Genomic DNA, 25,796 nt, shown 5'->3' with positions numbered 1-25,796 from the left:
TGTTGAACGATCGGACGTTTTACATTTTATACCAACTATAGGTAGGTACCTATTCCATTCTACTGATATGTTATGAATATTCACTTCCTTAAGACGTTTAATTTGAGTTTGTCACGTCCACGGAAAAAAATAATTGCTAAATTTACCGAGCTTATATCTCTATAATAATCTATAGATGATAGAAATAAAAAGCTGTCCGTTGGTTACAGCATTAAACGAGAACGGCCTATAGCCGATATTTGGCACAGTGTTTTCTTAAAAAAAAATGTTTGTAATATCCCGAGTGAGGTTCTTACGAAAAGAAAAATGGGAAAATTAAAAAATTTGGGAGAAACTAGCCTTTTTCCATGAATCTTTTTATATAAAAACATAAATGGTTGCCATTGCAGGTTACATAATATACATACATTCTAGTTGTAGTAGCAGCTTAGTATTTTTTTTTCTTTTTTTACATTATGGTTACCAGAGGGTTAGGTACTTACATAATATATTATTATAATTGATCGGGTATAATAATATTTGGTATTTGATATTTGATATTTGGTATTTGACATTTGGTCACTATATTTTTAGTTTGCGTTGGTTTATCCGGAGTCAACATAGACCCGAAAACTACTGGACCGTGTTTTCAATAAAAAAAAGTTATACTAATAGATTCCTTGAGAATTGGAGGGTGTTTGTAGCTTATTTTATCAACCCACATGAATTTTTTTCGACTCTCTGGTATATTATACACTTTTTTTATAAATATATTTATAAAAAAATAAACAAATCTTTAGCACGTAAAATGCCGGGCGGGACAGTTAGTTTAATAATAATAATTCAACAACATAATGACGGACCTAATAGCGTCGGGAATGGGATTTTAACGCACTAAAATAAAGCGATAAAAAAAATGCAAAATGTGTATTTTTATTTTTATAAAAGCAATTTTGTTTTTTGATATAGGGCCGTCCCTGGGACTTGTACGATGCCCGGTGCAAAAACAGTAGGTATATTACGAGGTCTACCATAAATGTACATAGGTACTATATTATATTATGAGTATTAAAGTCTCGAGTTTAAATAATTAGTCGACATTTTTATATTATTTATATTTTAATTTGATCATATTATCTGGTCCGAAATATTTTCAAACACTGAATTGACTACCTACTTTAAACTTTTAACTCATTAAATTATTTTTTTACTCGCCCGAGTTTGACATATTATTATTAATCATCAATTCACCCCTAATAGCCTGGGCAGCTTGAAAACCATCATTATCACGTTATTAAATTATCGCTAATTAATTATAATATAATTATATAAGTTACAGATAGATAGTGTCTCACGCTGCGTTTTCGTTCTCGTCAATTCACTTTTTTTATATCAAATAATTAATATTTTTGTATACAAATTAATACCAAATAAGTACTTCTTGCATCATGGTATTAGAGAACCGCTCTATGTCATAATGTATTTTATGGTTTGCCTTAGCTGGAAAAAAAATTAAAAACAAAATAATATGTCTGTCTCGCGTTTTAAGAAAAAAATCTTGGACGGACGCGCTTATAGAGCTTTGATTTATGTAAGTAAACATTCTGGAAGTTAAATTATTAATTTCCATTACATTTTCAAATAGTATAATAATATGTAATGCAGGTACCTAAGTCTTAATGTTTATACTTAGCAGCAGGCGGATGGACGCATTAGGTATATACCGTATTTACGTCTCACCTTCACCGGCCGGACCGGCATCGTTGGCTGTGGTGGAGGGAAAGAAAGATCTCTTTTTCTTTTTATTCCATCTATGCCGCAGTTTATGTTAACGACATTTAAAAAGTGAATAAATTATTAATAACGATATTTTTGGCTCTAGATAACTATAATAATAATATATAGGTAAGTAATTATAAGTATAAGTATAGGTATGATATGCAACTGCGGACAAGACACGATGACGACAACTTTTCGGTGCGACGGCCTGTTAACGCGAATTTCTATAATATTATATCTACACGTCGAATTAAATCTCGAGTATAAAATCGCAACTACCGTATATTATATGATATTTCTCAATTATATAATATATTATTTAATGTTTGGACGCAATTGCAGGACACGAAATGAGTCCTATAAATTGGCATGCCCGCGCTATATGATGAATTATGATGTGTCCGAAGATGCCATATTGTAATATGATCGAATGAGTTGTGGACGAGGGGTAGAGTTATAACCCATCCTCCCTAGGTTTTAATATACTATGTGGTTTATGGACGTAGAGGGGGGGGGGCTGAAATCCCCACTCGGGTGGGGCTAATCTGAATTCCCCGAAACCCTACTATAGGTGTGCCTATATATGGCTGTATATATAAGACCTATTACAACTTTAATTTTATGATTTAGTCTTACACTCCTAAAATTGTTTATTTACCTACTTAATTATTATTGCTATATTTTAAATTTATTTTATCAAATAAAAATACATATTTTAGTCGTACTGTACACCTATTAGGTATACCTAACCAGTAACCACGCACGTTTATAGTTTTATCACAGGTTAATTTTTAATTTATATCATGGTTTTATTTGCTGTACAGGCAATTTAACGAACAGCTATAAAATGTTTCTAAGATCAATAAATATATACTATGAAAAAAAAGAGACAGTTTGAATTCAAAGAAAGAAATTCTTAAGAAAACCGTAACAACAATTTTGTCCGTTTCAGGTGGCCATGGACAAAATGATTCTCTCGCCTGCACCCCCCCCCCCCCCCCGGTGGACCTCCAGCGTGATGAACCCGCTCTACCAGCAATCTCCACCTATATATGTGTACAGGCACACATATACCATATAGTCAGGTGTTTTTCTCAGTTTGGGCGAGGGACGATTACTATTGGAGTTTAGACGAAAAAGCGCGTTTCGACGATTTCAATGTACATACCCGTGTCGCACACACACACCTTCTTGCCTGAGCGTAAACATATATGCGTTGGATACGTCTCGAAAGCACACACACATGTATATATATGTGTGTGTGTGTGTGTGTGTGTGCACACCTACGGACATTTCGGGCCGTGTGTATAAATCATTGTGTCCACTCGATGGGGGCGTGGGGGGGGGGGCGGCGACCGTTCCCCGGAGGATATACCTTCCCGGCAACGGCGAAATCGCACAGCACCGAACGAAACGGACGAGGAGAAAACTTTTATCGCACTGGTAAGCACGTATAAAGCACACGCACACTCACTCACACACACACGCGAGTGTAGACAAGTATGCGTCACATGTACTTATACATAATATTATATTATTACGGTATCGCATGTTAGGTATATACCTACGGAAGTTATATACCGTAAAAGCTTGATCTCTCCACAGGTTATGACCTATATAGGACCTGAGACCTAGAACTATTATAGGATCTCGGCCCTCGGTTCACGGGACAGAGTCTTAAGAAAATTTCACTTTCCGGTATTATAACGTTCGTACATATTATATAATATGTACCTATATATTATGTATGCACATCATATTATTATCTTTTATGTAGGTACCTAATTTTTGTTCCTATAAGTATCAGATTTAGTCGGTTATTCATAATGAAACAGAAGCAGCATTATATATATTACAAAAGCTCCTGTATCCATACACGTATCCCTCTGTTTTGATTTGATCGGATTCGTCGTGGAAAATATATAGACTTTCATATAATAGTTTATAATGAGCCACTTTTTACAAAATTATAAAATATATGTCTGAACTTTCAACACTTTATAATTAATACCGTATTTTAGATGTGATGAAGAATATTTTGTTATTTATCATTTAAATAATGCAAGCTATTTAGCATCGAAATAAAAATACTTTCGTATGCCCGTTACTATTTATCCAACGGCTGACAAGCGCCATAGATTTATAGTACCCTACCTCCTTGACCTAGGCTTTAATGTTTTATATACCTTTAGGTAGGCAAGTACTCGAGTTATAATAATGCTATTGCTATAATAGGAAAATCACAAACGGTCTATATGGGTACTTTCCGGAATTGATCTGTGGTCGATCGGTAATAATATGTTCGTATTGGATTCTCTAATGCGCTGCCTACGATTATGCTATTAATTATAATAATATAGCATTACAGTAAACTCTCGTTAATCGTTTAAAAATAAAAAACAACTATTGTCATGCAACTTAACTACCTATTAAATTCTACTTAAACATTTTAACTCGTAATTACCCAGTCTTGAGTGTTATAACAATATACTCTGTGTATAATAATAATAATATTTTCATCGAACCGAAAATTATTCAATGAAATAACGACGTTATAATACTAAAACCTAATTAGAAATCATTTCGATTCAACTTTCGTAATACTTGAGCATACCAGATCGTAGGATTATAGGACGCCGATCGACCTTTTTCGAATCAACTTAGTCACGTTTACTCATAACAGACGTGTTCTATAAATAGCCTCAGTTGAGTTATGAAAATCCAAGTGGTCGTATAGGTATGGGAAGTCGCGGTGATTTATAGTGCGATATGAGCATATTTGGATGTATGGGTAAGTACAGCGGAAAAGCTTTTCTATTCACGATGCTTTGCGTGCATTTTCGCGGTGTGATCGTGTGGAAAAATATGAAAAATGTCTATCCGCAAAACGTAATCGGCCGCGGCGGTATCTGGTTTACGGGTTTTATTTAAACTTCAAAGTGTAATACATATTGTGTTACCTACAACTGACATTGATGAAAATCTGCAGTTATCGACATAATATTATATATTATCATTATATAACCATAATACCATATTATATTATCGTCATTTGGAGCAGAGGCGTGGATAGGATTTTAAAAGGGGGAGGGAAGAGGGTCAAAGCCAAATTATTAAAAACAAATAATTGATATATGTGAGTTTATTGAATGAAGCTAATGCTGTTAATTTAATTTAAACATTAAGACAGACAAAAAAATAAAAATACTCACAACAGTTGATATTAAAATTAATTTCGGTGAACTTTTTTAAGAACTCCATCAACCTGGGAAAAAATAGTTTATAGGTAGGACCTATGAACACGTCAGAATACTGGCACTTGAATTTTTTTCAAATCTTTCCTCATAAAATGATGTCACGTGACCCGCAAAAGGTTATTTTTTTTCAAGCCCAAAAGAATATAATATAGCTGCTATCGTTGTCATCGAGTATAGGGTATAAGAAATGTTTATCGAAAGTGCTTGCTGCAACTTTTAGTATTACAACAGTAGTCGACGACAATTCAAAAATTAGGGGGAAATAAGATTGGAAACCGTCGCCGAATATAATATTATTATAATATGCGTACGACGCAATCCGACGAACGCAAAAAAATCATAAAAAATATATTTAAAAAACCCGAGAATATAAAAGCCGTCTGTATTATATTATAATATGCGACTTTGCGTGCGCAATTATACGAGCGTGTGATAAAATAAAATTAGCTATTCGCCGAAAAGGATAAAAAGCGTTTTCAATTAATCGAGTATTATTCGCTGTTCGCATATTATATAGATTATAATATACTAATGTCATACCTACATGTATTATAATGCCACAAAATGGGTTATTATTATTATTATACAATACGCGTTATTAAACGTGAATGCGCTGTTTGGCAATCGCGGAATCGCGTATATTTGTGACGGACGCGAGTGTGTGGGTGTGTAGATGGGTGTTGGGGAGGGGGTGAGGGAGAGGGAGCGGAATTAAAGATTAAAAAACGGTAAACTACGAAAAACTCGAGTGGGATGCATCGATGTCGGATTAAAATATAGTTTTGGTATAGTTATATGACGTATTACATAATACACTGAAACGTCTGTAATCAGCTGTATATCAGATCTGTGCAATTTCAGAAGAAAAGTATTTTTTTTTATCTTGTCAGATACTGTTGTATTAGATATTGTTGCCTGTAGGTCATGTTTTTCAATTTTTATTGCATTTTGCAGTATACCTATGTTTAGCGATTTCCGTAAACGGTTTATATGGATGGTCGCACACATCGTATAGAATATATTTTTATTTCACACACATTGAGACAGTAAGGTATAACTGTGATTAATACCATTTTCAAACACCTACCTAAATAAATTAGATTATTTTAAATACAATTCTTACGAATCAAAATTTAAGCATGGAAATTTCGTTTTTTATTTTCGATAAGTCTAGGTTGTTTTTCTATTTTTTTAAATTGTTAATTTATAGATATTGTTCAAAAATATTAAATGCACATTTCAGTGCGCATTCATTAGAATTTTAAGTGCATATCAAACTGCATTTTCCGTGGGGGATTTAGGATGCATTTTTCAAGGTTTATACGGTGCATTCAATTTACAGCCCTATTATTATTTTATATTATTGTAGTTTATTATAATGTTGCAAACAACAATACGTGCGTTCATTGTTCCTCTTTTAGAAACGCAATCCACGTGTGCATTGCCTACTTACTGCAGAAATAGTGGTAAAACGGCAAGCGAACGCGTCGCATTAATAATTTTTATACCTATCATTAATTGCCACTAATAATGCGACTGTTTTATAATAAACGCCAAAACCGCACTATAATATGTATATAGCGATGTGTTACATTTTTATTATACTGTATGGACTTAGGTACCTATATAGTGTAATATTATAACATTATAGATGCAGTATACGATCGGGGTGTGATGGGGTGCCACCCCTCAATTTCCCTAATTGATTTTTCGCTGTTGCACAACATATAGAGGTACTTATGCGTATAATGTTATATTATAATTACAACGGCGATATAATATTTAATATGTTTTTCGTCATCTAGGTACTTATATAGTACTATGTTGTATATTGTTCACGCGACCGGATGTACCTATTGTCGAGTCGAACATTTTAAAATTCATAATTCCCATACATTACGCACCCGCGGTGTTAATATAGTTAGTTTGTCGCCCCATACCACCAAGTTCGTTGCATAATCGGACATTTACAAAAGTAATTAACACTTAAAGTGTATTGTTTTACGATTATTAATAAATTTATCACAGTACAAAAATCGCAATAATTAATATTTTACGATTACACAATACGAGTAAATAAACATACACAAAAAGCAATATTTCCTAAATATGCTGTTTAATCGTCATTTTTCGACCATCGTTGTCTGACGTTTCATCATTTGTTTTAACGGTATTTCAATATTATTCTATATTTTAGTTGTAAAACATGAAACTGAAACGCCAGTTTTAAATGTTGCGGCGAATAACTCATCAAAATTAACTGTTTAAGTTGGGTTAACCTATACGAACTGGGAACTATATAATTAGGTAATTAGCTATTATATTTATAAAAGTAACTCCTCCCACCAGTCTGATCATCAATCATTGCAGGCGGGGCTATAAGACCTTGTATATATAAGCGCATCTCCGTGCCGGTCTCATAATGAAAAATATCACAGGCGTATTATATACCACGTAATTTTTTTTTTTATTGGATAGTGTGAAATCTCCAATGTTTGTGTTACCCTCTATGATTGTTTTTGAGTTTCAGATTTTTAGTACCTTTCCTGCGAAAACGAAACAAAAACAACGACCAACAGCGATACGAAAAACAAAACGAAAAAAACGTTTCACTGGCGCGATCGTGACGAAATCGTTGTGGGGGCGAAAGTGAAAAAAAAACGGTTGGCCTAAAGCACATTATTTCACGGGGCGATTGGATATTATATGATACCTCGCGTGTCACCGCCTGCACCCAAACCTTGACAATATTCTCGTCTCATCCGATCCACACGCGCTTACGTGTAATACATAATATGTACATAATATAATTTATATTGTAAATATATTATTTTGTATGCACCGGAAAATGTGATCAACCGTATACGGAGCTGAAAAAAATAACAAACGTCACGTGACGTTCGTGTTTGGATCGGTCTCGCGGAACAAAATGTCGTCTAAAACAAATTGTTTTTTAAAGCTTATATATAGGTTATAGCTAGTGCAGCGCTTGAAATCGATTTAAAATATCGATGAAAACCGTTGAAAACCCGTCTAAGAAATGAAAAGTATATAAGAAATATATAATATTTCTTTTAAAGATATTCAAAACTTATATTGATATCGATAAAAATTTAAATTAATAATTTATACCAAAACAAATGTCGTTTTATAATTAAGTTTTATTAATATACAAATCAGTTATATAACTTAAAAAAAATAATAATTTAACTCTAAAATTTTACAACAGTCGATAGGTCTATTAAAGTGTTTTTCATATTATGTAGGCAATAATAAATAACTAATATATTATCGTTTTCTCAGACCTGTTACGCAGCCACACAAATGACGATCGTATTTTTCTCGAAATAAAAAATCAAAATTAAAATCGTTATAAAAAAAAAGAAAAATTATGTTCAAAATCTGATCAAAAATCGAAGTACAATTAAATTTGATATTGTACAACAATATAAAAATCATAAAATTATACAATCAATATAGGTAGTTACCATTTTAAATTTAAATCAGAAAAAAATATCGATAAGTTAAATTGAAATCAACATTCTTCAACTTGATTTTAATTCCTGCGATAATATGACCATGTCTTTACACTCACGATATATTAATAAATTAAATTATAATCAATGCCCACCTTTGAATATACGTACTCACTAACCACGAACATACTACAATAGGTTCTCAATACATTATGTCGAACGTCAATTCTCGAATAGTTCTTAATGTCAAACTTCATTGAAATCCCCATAAAATAAAATACCAGTACAATAAAACTCAATATCTCGACCTCTTATCATCTGTATTTTGTGACCCTTGAATTTCGAAATAACGACAGATTACTGTATATAAATATACATATTTAAGACATAATATTAAATTAGGTACATAAATTATTAGCATACAATTTTTATCTCTACCTTATTACATATTCATCGCATGCTAGATGTGTTTGAAAAATATCGAGCACCTACTCGTTTACACGTTTTTGAAATTTTTTTCTGTTTTCCACATTTATTAATCGTATATTTTACTATTTTTCTAAAATGTATATTACACTTAACAGTTTATGCATTGAACTTTGCTTTAAAAAATTATAGACATTTTAAAATAAATATTTAAAGAAATAGTTGATATTATACTCCAATCAACCATTTTTTATCGACTTCCAGAAGGTATAGAAACCGTTTTAACCCACGTCTGCCATAGACATAAATAAATAAATATAAAAACAAAAATTATTGAAAGAATAAAGTTTTGAAAGTAAAACAAGAAGGGACATCCTTTAGATGTTTATAACTTATAAGTGATTATTTTGTTTAAAGTGTATTAAATATTTTTTTAGAGATTGATTAAATAAAAATGTGATAACTTTTTAAAGTACCTATACCATAGATCTTTGGTGTTTTATTTATTAAGGGATATTGCAATGCATTTAGCTTAAGTATTTTATACGTAAACAACATCTGAGCTTAAAAAACGTCCGCTTTAAGTCGCACGCTGATCTTTTAAAAAATACTGCAAAAACAAAAAAAAATCGACCATGGCCGTTAAATCTCGGTACACGTGTGTCGTTGTGTCCGTATAGAATGCTGTATAATACCACAAAGATATGCATTTATGCATTTAATGCACTGCCTACTTAAAATACTGTTTAATATAGGCATGCATTGGAAATTGGCCAAATATGCGAATACGTGCAAATTACAATAAGAAAAAAGAATCGATTAATCTAAACAAAGTTTTATTTTAAGTTTTAACGTATGATTATTATATTGATAATATATAAAATAAATAAAACTTTTGTGAGTAATTAACATATTTTTTTATCAATCGCATGTCTTACACTCTTACGGGTATATGAACAACAATTATTGAATCGTAAAAAAAAATACGTGAAATATATTTTACCAGTACCTATACTGTCGTGATGTATAAAACAAACTTCGATCGAGTAAGAACGATTTCTGCTGTACAGAGTTGTATCGTAGCCGTGGAAAAAACGTGCAAATGGATTTAATCCATTATTATAATAATAATAATAATAATAATAATAATAATAATAATATTAGTCTGATTTAATACGGCGATTCTTTTCTTCTCCGTGATTACAAAAGAAGAAACAACGAGATTAAATCACAATAAATAATAATAAATAGCAATACCCTACCCGTTGGGGAATGAGAAAAAAAATCTAAAACAATATTATATTATTATTTTAAATATATATATTATATTATAGTGCAGCCCCTAACCAGACAATAGACGAGATGCAGCACGTATCGCGTTGACCCGTATAGCCATAGGTGTATACAGTATGATTCACCATATTGGCATAATATATTATATTACGATCGTAATATTTTCCTGTTCAATAGGGGGACTCTTTTTACATTTTTTTTTAAACATTTATGATACCGGCACAAAAGGGATGTATTGAATGAAACTATAAAAATATAGAATTAAAATACTAAGGTATAATATGTAATAAAGTAAAATATAACATTTGCTACTGCTAAGCAGCTTCATCTACTTCTTATAGAACACGATATTATACATGACGTGCGTTTAAATTATTATAACTTTAATAATAATTGATAATTGAATACCCAATGATTCGATGAATAACCATAGTGGTCAAAAGCCATATATTTATTACAACTAGTATTATTATATATTTATATCTAACTATTGTTGTAGTGGTAAATGAGTCAATCGTGTCGATCTTATGATTATAGCCACGGACCACGAATAATACAATTTTTATCAATTATCATCATATAAAAACGATTCAACAATTAATATATTTTATAGTTTTGTGAATGTGGGACAAAAAAAGAACGTAGAGCTCATAAATTATAAAATTTCACTTAATGAGTGGCGCTTGGTCACACTATAATCATGTTTACCTATCTATAATTTCTCCCTTAGTTATGTGTTTGTTTAAATCCTGATTTTTGAAAAATATTGAGTTTATACTTAAATAAGTTCCATATTTTAAATTAATTATATTATTTATTATGACATTTAAAAAAGAGTTTTGTGCTGATATAAACTTTATTTTCAAATGAGAGCCTGCAACATTTTCTATTTATTTCAAATTGTTCGCCCGACGATTTTTTCGAAAATGTTCATATTATTAATGAGTTGTTTTTTAATGACTAAACTTTGTGTACCACAAGGATAACAATCCTTAATATAATGCGTATACAACTTAAAATAATGTGAGTGCATATATTTTTATCATGGTTTGAAAATTAAATTAATTAGTATTATTCTATATTAGTGATTCTCTACAACCTTTTTTATTTTACGCCCTCCTGTAAATTTTTAAAATTCTAACGCCCCCCTTTAAATTAGAGTTTAGAAGACCTTTTTTTTTGTAGTGATACTATATATTATACTACTAATGACTTTATTTTTTTTATCATTTTAAAAATAAAATATAAATCAACTTAATAATTAATAATAATATTTTTTATTTCAATTTCATAAATATTTATATATTAAAAATTATAAATAATAATAAAATATTATAAGTAAAAATAATTTATTGTTTTCAATTTTACTGACTGTAAATGGCATAATTATTTTAACAACAAAATTTTAATTATTTCAACATCACTTTATTCCCTCAGTCTAGTATCTAAATCCCCCCCACGGTTGGGAATCACTGATCTATATATTATATTAAAAACATTTTATAATTTCTAAAAACTGTAAAAGTATAATATAAGTGCTAAACTATAAAAATATATTCTATAAATATTTTATATTTTGTGTTGAATCATTATGGAAGACTATAATATTATTTTTCTTAATACACACATTTCAACAAACAGAAATTATTCCATTTCCATTAGACACAGCTATATAAAAATAAAATTCTCTGACAATATTAACAGTGAAAAATAAAAGAGATCTGTGTTACCACACGCTCCTTAAACCGTGTTAAAAATCTAAATATTCGAAAAAATGGGACTCCTTAAGAAAATTCCTTAAATTAGAGATTGAATAATAATTAATATATATGTGTGTGTCGAGTGAGTTGGCGTATATCGACCGTTTTCGGTTTAGGTTTTTGTTTTCTATGTTGAAAGGGACCCGCCAACACGACTTTTCAGAGTAAACAATCGAGTGCCACCGCCACGTGTGCGTTTGTGTTTATAATAATACAAACTTCCAGTCTATTTGCGCAAATTTCTGAGTCACGCACGAACAATAATATTATATAAACGTTCTATGCACATGGTGATTTATTTTATAGGTTAGCACTAATTTTCTCTAACGGTATTAACGTTTTTGGAAATATTAATTATTTTTTCATATTCAGAAGTCGTTACAAAACAACCTTTTATAAAAAAAATTATATAGGCACCTACTTTTTAATAAAAAGATTTTTAAAACTTTTTTACTGTTTTCAAATACATTTTGTGAATTATAATTATAACGATTTCGTTCAGAATAGAATAAAACAAAACTAGACAAAAAAAAAAAAAACGATGAAGAAATGGAAAAATAAATTATAATTTTTTTCCAACAATTTTGCTTTGCAATGATGACTTCAAATCGTGTAAGACAAAAATAATTCTGAAAATTCAAGAAAATTCTAGTGTAGCACTTTTAAACGAATCACATCGTATAAAAAACCAGGGCTTGAAACCGTTATCAATTTAATCGGAAATTTTTTGGATACCGGTTACCGGTTTTATACCGATCTTTTTGTTAGCGGTAACCAATTACCGGTACTATATACAAAATTACAAATTACCGTTAAGTGATAACCGCTTCCAAAAAATGTCGGTTACCGGTAACCGATTGAATACCGGTTTTCTAAAAAAAAAATTGTACTCACCCTTGTACCCATGCCCCAATAATAGACAAACAACGATTTATAGCCGTCTATTAAGTCGTGTGCCTTTTTATCGTATTCTGATTGGCATTTGTAATTATTTGAATTACTAAAACAAGAATTAAGACTAGGGAAAAAAAACGAAGATATAATAGTATGATTTAAGAATAGTTTTAAGAAGTTATTATTTATTAAGCCATTAGTAGCTACGAGCGTATAATCACGTATGTAGCTAAAATAAATTAAACATAATATTATTATAGACCATACGTAACGGTAGTCAGTATTTATAAATACCGGTAATCGGTTCTTAACCGGTTAACATATATTACGTTATTATAACGTTTTATGTTAGCTGAAAAATTGTCACGGTAACCGGTAACCGATAACCGGGAGTACAAATAGGTTTATAATAACGGTAACCGATTATAGGTTCCCCAAAATTCCGGGAAATTATCGGTTTTCGGTAAAAACCGGTAATTGGTTTCAAGCCCTGTAAAAAACCTATATATTATATAATATATTATACACGAAACGAGGCCGGTTCGGTCGTACATATTTAATCGATTATGGCAATCGATCCAATGAATAATGTGATAATATTATAATACCAAACAGTAAACACACGCTTTGCGATGGTCCGTTGAATATTTTATATGACTTCATGTCTGGGTAAACCCTCGATACCTGGAATGGTTGTATATCGTGTATACATATTTCTTTTTGGTTGGGAGGGGTACAAGAGGGGAAGAGTTGATCAGTGGAAAAATCCTAACCCATTTCCATAAAACAGGCGTTTTAAAGTATTTACCTATAATATATAAAAAGAAGGTATGAAAAAATAATTTTAGCCTCCGGTATCCAAATGCCTCGTTACGATTGCAACTATCGTGTTTTACTGTCATTCGTGTGTGGACCTGGTTTTAGAGTTCATGATGCCCACCCGTGTTGTCTCAGTGTCACAAACACACAACGCACTACACAGCATTACAACAAAATGTACGATCTATTTCGTGTTGTTGATATCAATATAACAGTGAATTCGCACCTATTACCAAAATGCAAAGGTAAGAATAATGTACATAATAATATAAATTCAGAAATAAACTGTGTTATCTAGTTGTTTTTTTTGTCATTTTAATTATAAAGCGAGCTATGTACATTTTTAAATTTTCATATTTTAAACAAGTGCTATTAACAAGTGCTTCAAAATCAGAGAATAACAAATAATAACTTACACGAGAACACACGAAATAATATTATCCCTTATAATATTATCTAAATCAATAAAGGATTTTTTTTTTTGAGGGGGGCAAATCGTAGTCGGGGACCAAGCCCCCCCTAAACCCCTCCCCCTATTTGCGCCGATGTATTTAAAACTCACAATACAAAATGGATTCGATCGTACGGATATAATATTATTTACTATAATATTATAGTACCCATAATACATATATGTTTATAAGACGGAGACAATGCATGCGGACATCACGTCCTCTTAACGGTCGGTTCGGCGATTAGATCTACTGTCTGTATCTTATATCCTCGTGTATATACTATACTACTATAATAGTAGGTTAAGTCAACTTAAATGGACTTATGATCGACCTTTGAGTTTACAGCATTGTATATAAGAAGAAATTCGTCGAATCGTGCAACTTTGTGATCTTTGAAAATTATTTTTTACATATTTTGTGGTGTAGGTATAGAAGGTAAATACCGTGACCCGTGGGTATAGGTATTACAGTGTAATAAATAATTTTTTCGTTCTGAACACGACCAATGATATTATATTTTCAAGCATTTTCTAAAAAAAAATATCACCTATCCGTTAAATAAAATTGCTTAAAAAAAAAAAAAAAAGGCCACGGGGATCATCATACCCCCTCTCTAACACACACACACACACACGCACACATACGTCCTAACGGCTTACACCCTTCGTGAACGCAATACGCGTGTCTTGTATTGGATTTCTATATATACCTACCTACGATTTCGCATTATAATAATTTATAACCGTCTGCTCACACACACACACAACCGTCACGTATCGCGTGTAGTCGCACGTCCGCGACATATGAACCGTTTAACCGGAACGCCGCGTGTGTATATATTAGGAAATTAACCAGATATGTGTATAATGTGTATTTAGGTACGTAATATACGTCGTGGTCGTCGTGTGTGCATAGTCGTTGGATTTATGTTTCGAAACGTTATAAAATGCTCTGTACACGTACACGTACGCTGCGGAGACTCTTGGAAAATGCGTCGATAGGTAGGTAACAGTAGGTACTCACAACAAATAAAATAATAAAATAATCTATATTATAATGTGTAAAATCAGCAGCAAAAATTACTTGGGACGGTCACTGAAGTATGGGCCTCCTCTCTGTCCAAGTCACATCGAAAAAATTGTGGTAGGTACCTGGAGTTGTCTATAACGTAAACGACATCAACTGTTATAATACTATATAGCTTGCACACCGAAAAAATGTAATTTAATCCCAACTACTTCCGGTGAGCCCAATTATATAGTAGGCAATGTTATGCTTACATTTTGTAAGCTGAACAATCGCGTGGATTTTATAAAATATCTATTGTTAAATTTTATAAATTATAATAATATGGGTTATCGTCTTTGCAGTCTGGTTAGCGTACAGGTACTATAAAGTATACCAGATACCTAGAATTTCATGAGGTAACACAGAGGTATTTCATACTTATAAACTCTGACAAAGTAACATATTGTACGAAACCTAATCGCCGCGTGGAAATTACTGCAATTTTATAATATTAATATAAACGATCCGATCGACCGAAAAAACATTCAACTCCGACCGTATCCGTTTTGTGTGTATATTCCGTTATAAAATATATTTCGGCGAAATGGGAGGTGGGCAGGGGAGCGTGTAATTCTTCCGTAAATAATGCTATTTCGCAATTAATTTTCGTGCTCGGAAATTGGAATCCGTTCGGGCCATTTATCCTCTTCCTGTGCGCGGGCGTACAACACACAACCCGAATAATATTACTTGGAGATTAATATCGTGTGTATATAGGCAAATCGTATTGTACAGTACCTACCAGAAAACTATTATCCACCGAAAATATATCATTATTATTCTAACACGGCGAAGATATATATTAATATATTTGTTTTTAAGTACCTATACCACCCACGTGTAATTAATAAATTTCCAGCTGTATTGCGTGATAAATAACATAGTGCCCTGTTACGACCACCGCTATGACTATATTATATTATTATGTAGGTATATTGTTTGTAATTTATATTTATAAGACGTCGATAATTAGTGTCTTTGGTGGGCGGCTAATTCCTCAAGTCGATCGTTCCATTTTTAATATGTGTACCCATGCGATTTGATTTTGTAATGTTTTTGAAATTTTGCTCCTTATTACTGTTATAACAGTAAAAATGTAAGACTTGTAATATACCTACATAATATTCTATTTTTATAAAGATGCATTATAATATTATTATGACCAATTACAATATTTGTCATTAGTCTGTATGCGTATTTTATTATTATTATATATTTCGTAAAAGGGCAGATGCCCGATATTACCTACATATAAAGTATAAATTGTATCAAGAAAATTGATTTAGCTATAAATCTAAATATTTTTTTATGTTAAATTTTATATTACTAGTAACCAACATAGTATAATATTTTTTCCTTTATCTCTCCACCCCATGTTTATCTACAGACACAACTAGTTATAAAATCAATTTAATTATAAAATCAATTGTATCTTTAATCTTTATTGATTATTAAAATACATAATATTATTATTATCTATAAATTATGACTTTTGTCACCAGAAAACATTTTCCCCGCGAGGATGTCCTAATGACCTAATATTATACAGTATATTATTACATTTTGGAGGAAATTTTCATGTTGTCCTTGGCACTAATTATTTATACTTAGGTATACGCTTCCGAAAACGATCGGGTTCCTCTGCCGTCGCATCCTGCGGTAATCCTGACGTGACTATATATGCGTTGCTTTAGCGTTATGAATTATGAAATCTTTAATCAAAACGCCACGAGGTGGTTCGACTCGCATAGTAATATAATATTATGTAATAATAATAATAATAATATTATTATTATGTCTCTCGCCGTGGCAGCATCCGCCACTATAGTTTGCAGTGCGCGGACCGACGACTATTTATTTCCTTAACCGAACTCTTAGCTTACTATCATAACTTGATCTTACATTAGAAGGGCCACCACACGTTGTTCGTTAATATGTCGCAATTTAGGGGTTTAATACAGGAAATTCTAATGTAATTAAAAAAAAAAAAATGTTAATTTAATTGTGTTTAACGAACAAGTGGTTTCGTGTCAGTACTACAGTAAGTTGCAGTTAGTTATGGTTTTGCGTGGGAAAAATCCGATAAGGATTCAGTCATTGATATAATGAAACACATATGTACATAGCTATTAACCATAAAGAAGTATAGCTTTGGTCGAGTAAAAATGTTTATATTTTGTGCGACATCACAAAGTTATTAGCGTTTGAAAAACATGGAAATTACGGATTTTAAAACAATGATAATTTACTACGTATTATAACGAAATAGTGATATCGACTAAAATAAAAATGTGGAAAAATTGTGGAAATTGTGGGGAAATGTTGATTACTTAACTAGGATTACCCATGGTCCGAGCGGTTGTTGCCCGCGTGAAACGATTTTAACAAACAATTTATGGACGACTGTGGCGATCACTTAATCGCATTATCTGTCCCTACAGAGTCAAGTCGATCGGTTCGCCTGAATGGCTGAACGGTTCAAACGTTAAATTATTCTGTTTGGGCTTTCAGATTTTAATCAACGTAAGAAAGTAGCTGATATGTAGTAATAATTCTATCGCGTAAAGGTAACAAATAATAATTTATACGTTTTATCATTGATTATATATACTAAACACTATAGTATTTATAAACAATGGTTTTATTTTTGAAGGTCTTGAATCAGTGGTGGTGTTGATTAGGGTCATTAAATATTATTAAAGTTGTAAAATATAATAACAATAGGTAATACAAAAGGTATTTTCGCTTGGATAGACTTTGGCAAGAGGAATAAATCAATTTTTGTTGCGTATTTTTTTTTCTGTGGTACTAAACTCGACCCCTCCCCTATAACATAACCCCCCCCCCCCTAGATTAGGAAACCACCACTGTCTCGAATATAGAAATTACTCGCATGGATAATAAAAATAAAAAATATTATTCATAATGTTTGCGGGACGAGTACAATAAATATAATACGACAGCTAAACAGTCAGAATGAGTACACAGTTATATTTTTTGAAATTATTAACATATTTTCATAATTTGGTCAACAAGAAATCATACATTTTATGAAAACTTTGGTAGCTATAAGACTGACGAAAATGTACCCGTATTTTATATCCGGTAAATGTGAATAAAAAATATTATATAGATAGGTAGGTAGGTAGGTACTTATTAAATTTATTGATGTGTACCTATACTGGCTACAATATACCTTGTATGGCTTACAATCTGACCAGATCAGAAAAAAAATTTAAATTCAGTGATTCGAGAGTTTTATTAAAAAAATTTGGTAGATTTAAAGCAGCTATCGGGTATAATAAATAGTGAACAATAATAATATTATATAACGCGAATCGGGTAGGTCGGGATCACTATTTGTTCTCTAGTCAAAATCGTCGAGAAGCTCGAGCGCTCGTTATGACGTAAATAACATCGCGGGATAATTCATAATAATATGTATATACGATATTATTACAACAAATGTCAAGGGACACGCGAAAACGTGACCTTTGAAAACAATACATACTTACATAATAGGGTGTCACGCCGCGTTTGTCCTCGGAAACACCAGCCCACCCACCGACAGCTCTGTATGTATATAGGTACCCATGGTATACCTATCTAAATTCCCCATCGACTCTTTCTGCTGCAGCCACAATAATTCCTGTTTACACTTACACACTACTATATTATAATATACTATTACTGTATACCTATTATGTTATGCGCGTGTTACCTACCCTCGATCGGCGGATGATTGACGGAAACTATGTACGAATAATTTTAGTAGAATTCGACGTTCGACTTTTGAAAAACGCAGAAAAACGAGATGACGATACTTCGAATTGTTTCACCTTTCAGACGTCATTGGCCAGCCTACCGAAAAAAACACTTTTTGCCTAGGTGAATTGATATTAAATCTTACAATGAATGTTTTTATAATGTAATATGATAGCATATCTCGCCAGACCTCTGTTTCAGCCGCAATTTCTGTATACACTTGCACATGGCTACATACTTAGTGTATACCTCTTATAGTATGCGTGTGTTATCTAATACCTACACTTGATCCGCGGATGATTGACGGAAACTTAATACGAATAATGCACTATGCAGTATAATTCGTCATTCGACTTTTGAAAAACGCAGAAAACGAGATGACGAAAATTCGAATTGTTTCACCTTTCAGGCGTCTTTAGACGCTATTGACAGCGTACCTATAGGCTATAGGAAAATTGATAATATTAAATTGATAATTCTATAGATCTATGTTATTATATTATAATATAATAACATCTATTCAGACCTGCGATGCAGACGAATTCCTAAAATAGTATTTTAATAAATATAATATAATTATGTCGAACAGAAAAAAAGTAATTTGCAGCGACTGACTTGCCTGGAGGAGGCCGCCTATTACGATTTGCAGTATATTAAGTACTTCTGAAGAAAAAAAGTATATTATTATTTTAGGAACTTATTTCAGTTTTAGTTATTTTCTTTTTTGAACGACAGCATACAATTTTTAACTTCATATTATTTCAAAGTAGAGCCTGTTTCTGGGAATTAATATTTTTATAAATGGAACTTAAAATTTGCAGTAGCTATAATAACTCAATGTTTTTATATGAGTATTTAAAGTATAGTAAATATTTATAGTATCAACGAGTGTAATGGAGCGGCAAGTACCCCGAAAAAATGTCTTAGACTTATAACTTATTGAGTATTATTATAGCTCAAAATTCAATTTTAATACAATTTAAATTCTCAGAAATATACTCTGCTTTGGAATATGAAATAAAAATATAAGCTTCAAATATATGGGTAGTTGACCAAAAAAAGTAAACACATTAAAAATTAATAAGTACAAACGATAAATATAGTAAAAAATAATGTTTTGCAATGAATTCAATTTATAACTAAAAAATGTACTGTAAAAACAATACTGTCCAAAAACGTTAATACTTTTCCATAGAACGAATATGATTGCCTTAAGATTAATCGCGCTTTGTAAATAGGTACAGACCATAATATAATATTATTTGTATGTAAAGTGCGGCCTGACGTAACTTTTAATTTTATTGTTCTAGTTTTTTTTTATATTCTCCGATAATATGTATATTATATGCGTTTTCCTGTGTTTTTCAACCCTTCGTAATTACGCGAAATTATATTATCATAATGTGTATCGTTTAAAATATCGTGTATAACAAACGTTAATAAAACGTGCGCACTGACTTTATTTTCATAAATATCGTAATATATAGGGTAGGTACCTACATGGCTACATGAAATCGTGTAAATAACACACCAAACCAAATATTTAAGTTCACGCACATGGACTCAACCCCTTCAGGCTTCTTTTTGGGCTGCTATAGTTTATGAGCTGCGCCAAACCCTAGTGTCCGATCTATAACCATATATGTATTAGTGTGATGTAGGGGAGAGGGGGGGGGGGTGCAGCGAGCTGTCGAAAGAAAGCAAAAAAAATCTGAAAAACTACTTTTGTTGTAATATATACGTCATATTATAGGACGCCTCTTCGGTTTGTGTCAGATTACACGACGCTTTTGCATCTTCGAGTAGAAACGGCAGCGCTGCAGTGCCACGAATGTTCCCACGACAGATTAAAACCGAAAAAAAAAACATAAACGCCCTATCCGAGTAAAAACAACGGTAGGCCAGTATTATTAGTGTAATATTGAAGTCATCATAGTCTGAATTTAATTATGTAGTGTTATTCTAAATTGAGACTTCATCGAGAAATATTTTTTTTTTTCTTACGTAATTATTTGAACTTTGAAGTCATTAGCTAGGTGTTATATAAAATTAAAAAAAAAATTGAATGTCGTACTGTTTGCAGCTATACATATAGCTATAATGGTATCGTATTTCAAAAGTTGTTTTCGTCCCTTTTCAACGACATCGTACGATTTTAATTTTATCTTTAGAAGCAGAATATTTTTCCAAGTATGTCAATACATTCAAATTGAATTTCGAAAGAGCAGTTAATTGGTTTTAAGTTTTGACTTACCTACCTATAAGTAAAGGTATTAAAAGTTTTGATGAGTAAAGTGGAATGATAGGGTGCAGGGCATCCCGCAAAGTATCAGTACACTTCTTCACTCATCTAAACTTTTGCAAACACTTCAAAGCTTCAGATTATGTAAAAAACAATATTTCCAAAAACACTACAATATACTTTTCCAAAAATGAGTATATTTGCATTTAAAACTTTAATAGAACTTGCACTTTGTATGTATAGACACGTAATTTAAACGATTACATAGGTTTGTAAACATTTTTATTAGTTTTCAAGTTGTTTGTACGATTACACGCGGATTCGTCTATATAATGGAGTTTTTAAAATATTTAACATAATCTCATAACACACCACGGCCCACGGATCAACGGCAATAAATCGGTGCGGGGAAGTATTGTTTAATATTATAATTTATAAAATAATATTATTATGTACGACATGCTGTAAACGTCCGGGATTTCAGGGTGAACGTGCCTGTGATTATACACCTGTATTGGCTATATATAACCTATATATACCTAGTAAATGTTATAATAATATGCCCATAATACATATTATATACTACCGCTGGGCCGGACCCGAAAATTATTAATAATCAAACGCATAGGGCGCGATTCGCCAGACTCGATTGGTCAACCGCGTTTCATCCTTCATCGGTATGCCACCTACTTCTATGGGTAGGTAATTAAAGTTTGACGGTCGACTTTCGGATTAACGCTTGTTGTACCTTGTGGCACATCGACATTTTCAATAAATAAAATTATAAAATCCCTCCTTGTATTATGATTATTCTCATACCAACAGTTAAGGGTATATATTATACTAAGGGGCCTGCGCGCGACCTGTGTTTTTGCTCAAAAACATGCCTTACAGGAAAAACTCTCACGCCTCGTAGAGTGATCAGATTTTGATAATTTTTTTTTTTTGTTAGAAAGAGGAAAACTTCTTACAGGGCGCATTGAACTTTGATTTACAATATTCTATTTACGAGTTCTATAATAAGCTTTTGAATTTTACAAATTTTTACATGTTTTTAATTTTTAATTCTTTTTTTTTTTAGCATTGTAATCAAAAATCGAAGTTCAAACCGCCCTGTAAAAAATTGTCCTCTTTTTAACAAAAAAAGTATTATCGAAATCCGATCACTCTACGAGGCGTGAGAGTTTTTCCTGTAAAGTGTGTTTTGGTCGACATAATACACCCTATCAACCCCCCTAAATAGGTATTGGGTAGTAGATAAGTGGAAAATACTTATAATTGAGGTATAAACTAAAATATAAAATGTAATTTTCAAATTGTATAGAATTGTGGAAAATTTGAAAAACTGGCACCGGGACCTTAAAACATACAGTCTGTGTCGCCGCACTGCGTCACGCGCGTCTTCATGACGTGACTACTACGCAATAACTGCGATTTAGAAATCCTGGAGACGTTCGAAAACACGCGATCTTTAAGACGTAGAGGTCCAGAGTACTGCTGCCGGTAAAATGTGTGTTCTGCTGCGATCGTCTGGACAAAATGTACGACGACGGTCATAGGATTAAGCCGGCGATGTCACGACTCCGAGCTGGGCGAACCACCCTGTAGACGGCCGCACAGGTAAACGCGCGTAAATCGCATGAATAAATAAATACGCGCACGGCCTGCGAGCTGTACGGCAGATGACCACTGCCACCGAGGAGGATTATATGGGACCGTAAAACACCGGGAATCGCTCGGTGACCTGGTCAAGGGGGTCGTCATATCCCACACATACACATATGTGTATATAATGTGTACGCGATATACCCACGTGCGTGCGTGCCTGCGTGGGTTCGCTGGTGGGTGAGTGGGTGCGTGCGTGGGGTGGTCATCTACGCGTCGAGTATACGAATTAATAACGGTTTGGTGGCTGGTAGTGATGCGGAGTGGGGGTGTGCGGCGGTGGAGTTTTGTGATTCGAAAAAAACCAAAAAAAAAACCGGCACGTCACACGCGGACTTTGGCTGGGACGGGAAAAAAAAATGTTTGAAAACCGTATCATACATTATTATTCGTGTGACTCCGTGTACGAGGTACGGGACATGTGTGCCTGCAGGATCATAGTCCGCGATTAGTATATAATACACATGATTATCATTATTATAATAATATCGTCGCCGATTTTGGCTTTCTTGCTGGCTTTTGACAGAGGTAGGTTATTCGACAGAGGTATACAGAGTGCGTTCACTGAGCGTTGTCGCCTATAATTTTCCACGCAATGAATTGTTTTTTTCAAAGAGAACCATATATCATAATGCTCGTCTTTTACTGGACATTGAAGATCGTTAATGAAAGTCTAATGAATTGTTGAAAATTATGTTGATACGCATCTAAATCTAAATTTGATTGAGTATCATTTTTGAGTTATTTAACTCTGTGTACTAAGCTTGATAATTTGTAAATGTCCATAACGGAGAAAAAGGATTTGGAAGGTTTTACGGGGCAGCTATGATTATTGTAATACCTGCTTGAGTAACTTATATTTATCAGTTATCCTATCTATCAATATTTTAAAATTTGTAAAAAATCATTCTCCTTACATAATAATCACTAGATCCTATATACCATGCTCAAAGACCATAATATTATTAAGTCTTCAGTCAAAAAATATTTCAATAACTCAGAAACTACTCGATAGAATATCAATTTAGAAGCACACGATTTATCTGTATTTTCAATAAAAAAAATGGGGGTTGAGCGTGCTTGATGAATCACCCCGTATAGTGTATACACAGTATTAATTAAAACGCACTGTGGCTGTATTACGTGGAGGCGAACTTTGCTATCGAAACATATAATGATATTATAACTCGTAAAAAAACGCTACTATAGCCGGTAATTCACTAATACTGGGTATATACCATATTATGTAAATATAATAATATCAAGTGCGTGTGTGTATGTACGCGACCGTTTTTCGTATAATATGCCGTTTATATATTTTACGATATTTACAGTGAATTCTGCTCGACGTGACCGCATCATTGCGACGAGGGTCATTTTTTCGATTTAATATTATAAAACATTATAGGTAGGTATATACATTCGTGTTTGACATTAGTGAAGCGTCTGTAAACCCTTGGAGAGAAAAACCACTTTATTTTGGGGAAAAAAATCTATCGGGCTGCCTAAATCATAGGTTGCCATAAAATATGACACAGAATCCTTAATCGATACGATGGCGTACGCCATAGTGTATTATTTTTAAAGTTTTTTCCCGTAAACTATATTCTTAAAAATGTGTTAAAACATAATAGTATTGTGCGTACTATTATTGATGACCTATGTTATTAACAATTACCTACCATTCAAAACAAAGAAAATAAATTATGAATGTTATGTACAATGTTTGCAGGGGCACCGATAAAGTTCGAAAACTTTCAGCCACGGTACTTTTGAATAGCCCCAAAACGTCCGCAATACACTCATAGTAATAATATAATAGACACGTGCATTTAGTGTAACTAAGAGTCGCATTGTCGCGAAGTTATATTCACCCAAAACTTTTAATTCAAATTTTGTGTAATAGAGCCATAGTGTTGGGAACAACACTATACAGAATTACAAAACCGAGTACTTGTACCCATACCTTTGTATTCTACGTTAAAATATCACTTAGGTAGGATCATTAACTGTATGTATATTTACTGTCGATGAAACAAAAATACGTTTGACGATATTTTAATACATCCTTTAGGAGGATTTGAAAGAATATTTGGAAATAAATAGGACCTACGAGTAAAAATTTTAATAACGATTGATTACGTATTTGATTACGTGGCAAATAACGTGTGCCCAACATATTATTATTATAATGCACATAAGATTTTTGATTTTAGAATTTTTACGTTATTACGACTCTGAAGACTCACATCATGCTATGAGGTAAGCAGAAACGCTTTTTTCATTTTTAATGAAAATCCTCATCGCGATACCTGCGGTAGCTTTATTAAATAATAATAATATTATTGTTTCACATGCGAAATTTGATAAAACGGTTTTACTCGAACACACGTCACAAGCACACACAAGAAATCGCGTTATTCGAAGCGAGTATCATATATAGTACCTGATATATATATATATATATATATATATAATATCAATTATATCGTACTATTAATTATATACATAATATGCGTGACATTTGTGTTATGATCTCGTTAAGGATTTAATGAGAACGGATTGCGGACGATACGTCACACAGTAATAATAAAAATAAAAAACTGGAAACGTCACAGCGTCATTCCCAGGAAGGTCGTTGTCTGAAAAATGGGATAGGACCGATGGGACCGACCGAGTACGATTACTGCGGGGCAGTGAAGTAAAAGCAGTGAGGGGATTGTTGAGAGCCAATAGAGGTCATCGTGGTTTCCGAGAGTTGTTTTGGCTGTTTTAATAAAAATATAACGAAGAAAATTAACTCAACTCAAGTTAGTAAGTACGTTTTCGGTTTCAATGTTCACCATTAGAATACAAAAAAAAAAAAATTAACTACCTGTGAACTTATAACATTAATTTTTTTTCTATCGACTCGGTTA

General features: G+C 32.4%; 1 protein-coding gene across 1 annotated transcript in view; it reads right to left on the bottom strand.

The window, feature by feature from the left end:
• LOC100570201 (irregular chiasm C-roughest protein) overlaps positions 1–25,796 on the bottom strand; it is a 254,376-nt gene that overhangs the window by 5,540 nt on the left and 223,040 nt on the right. The window lies entirely within an intron of this gene.

Source organism: Acyrthosiphon pisum, chromosome X (genome assembly GCF_005508785.2).
Source record: "Acyrthosiphon pisum isolate AL4f chromosome X, pea_aphid_22Mar2018_4r6ur, whole genome shotgun sequence".
Classification (NCBI taxonomy): domain Eukaryota; kingdom Metazoa; phylum Arthropoda; class Insecta; order Hemiptera; family Aphididae; genus Acyrthosiphon; species Acyrthosiphon pisum.
This window is presented reverse-complemented; position numbering and strand designations above follow the sequence as displayed.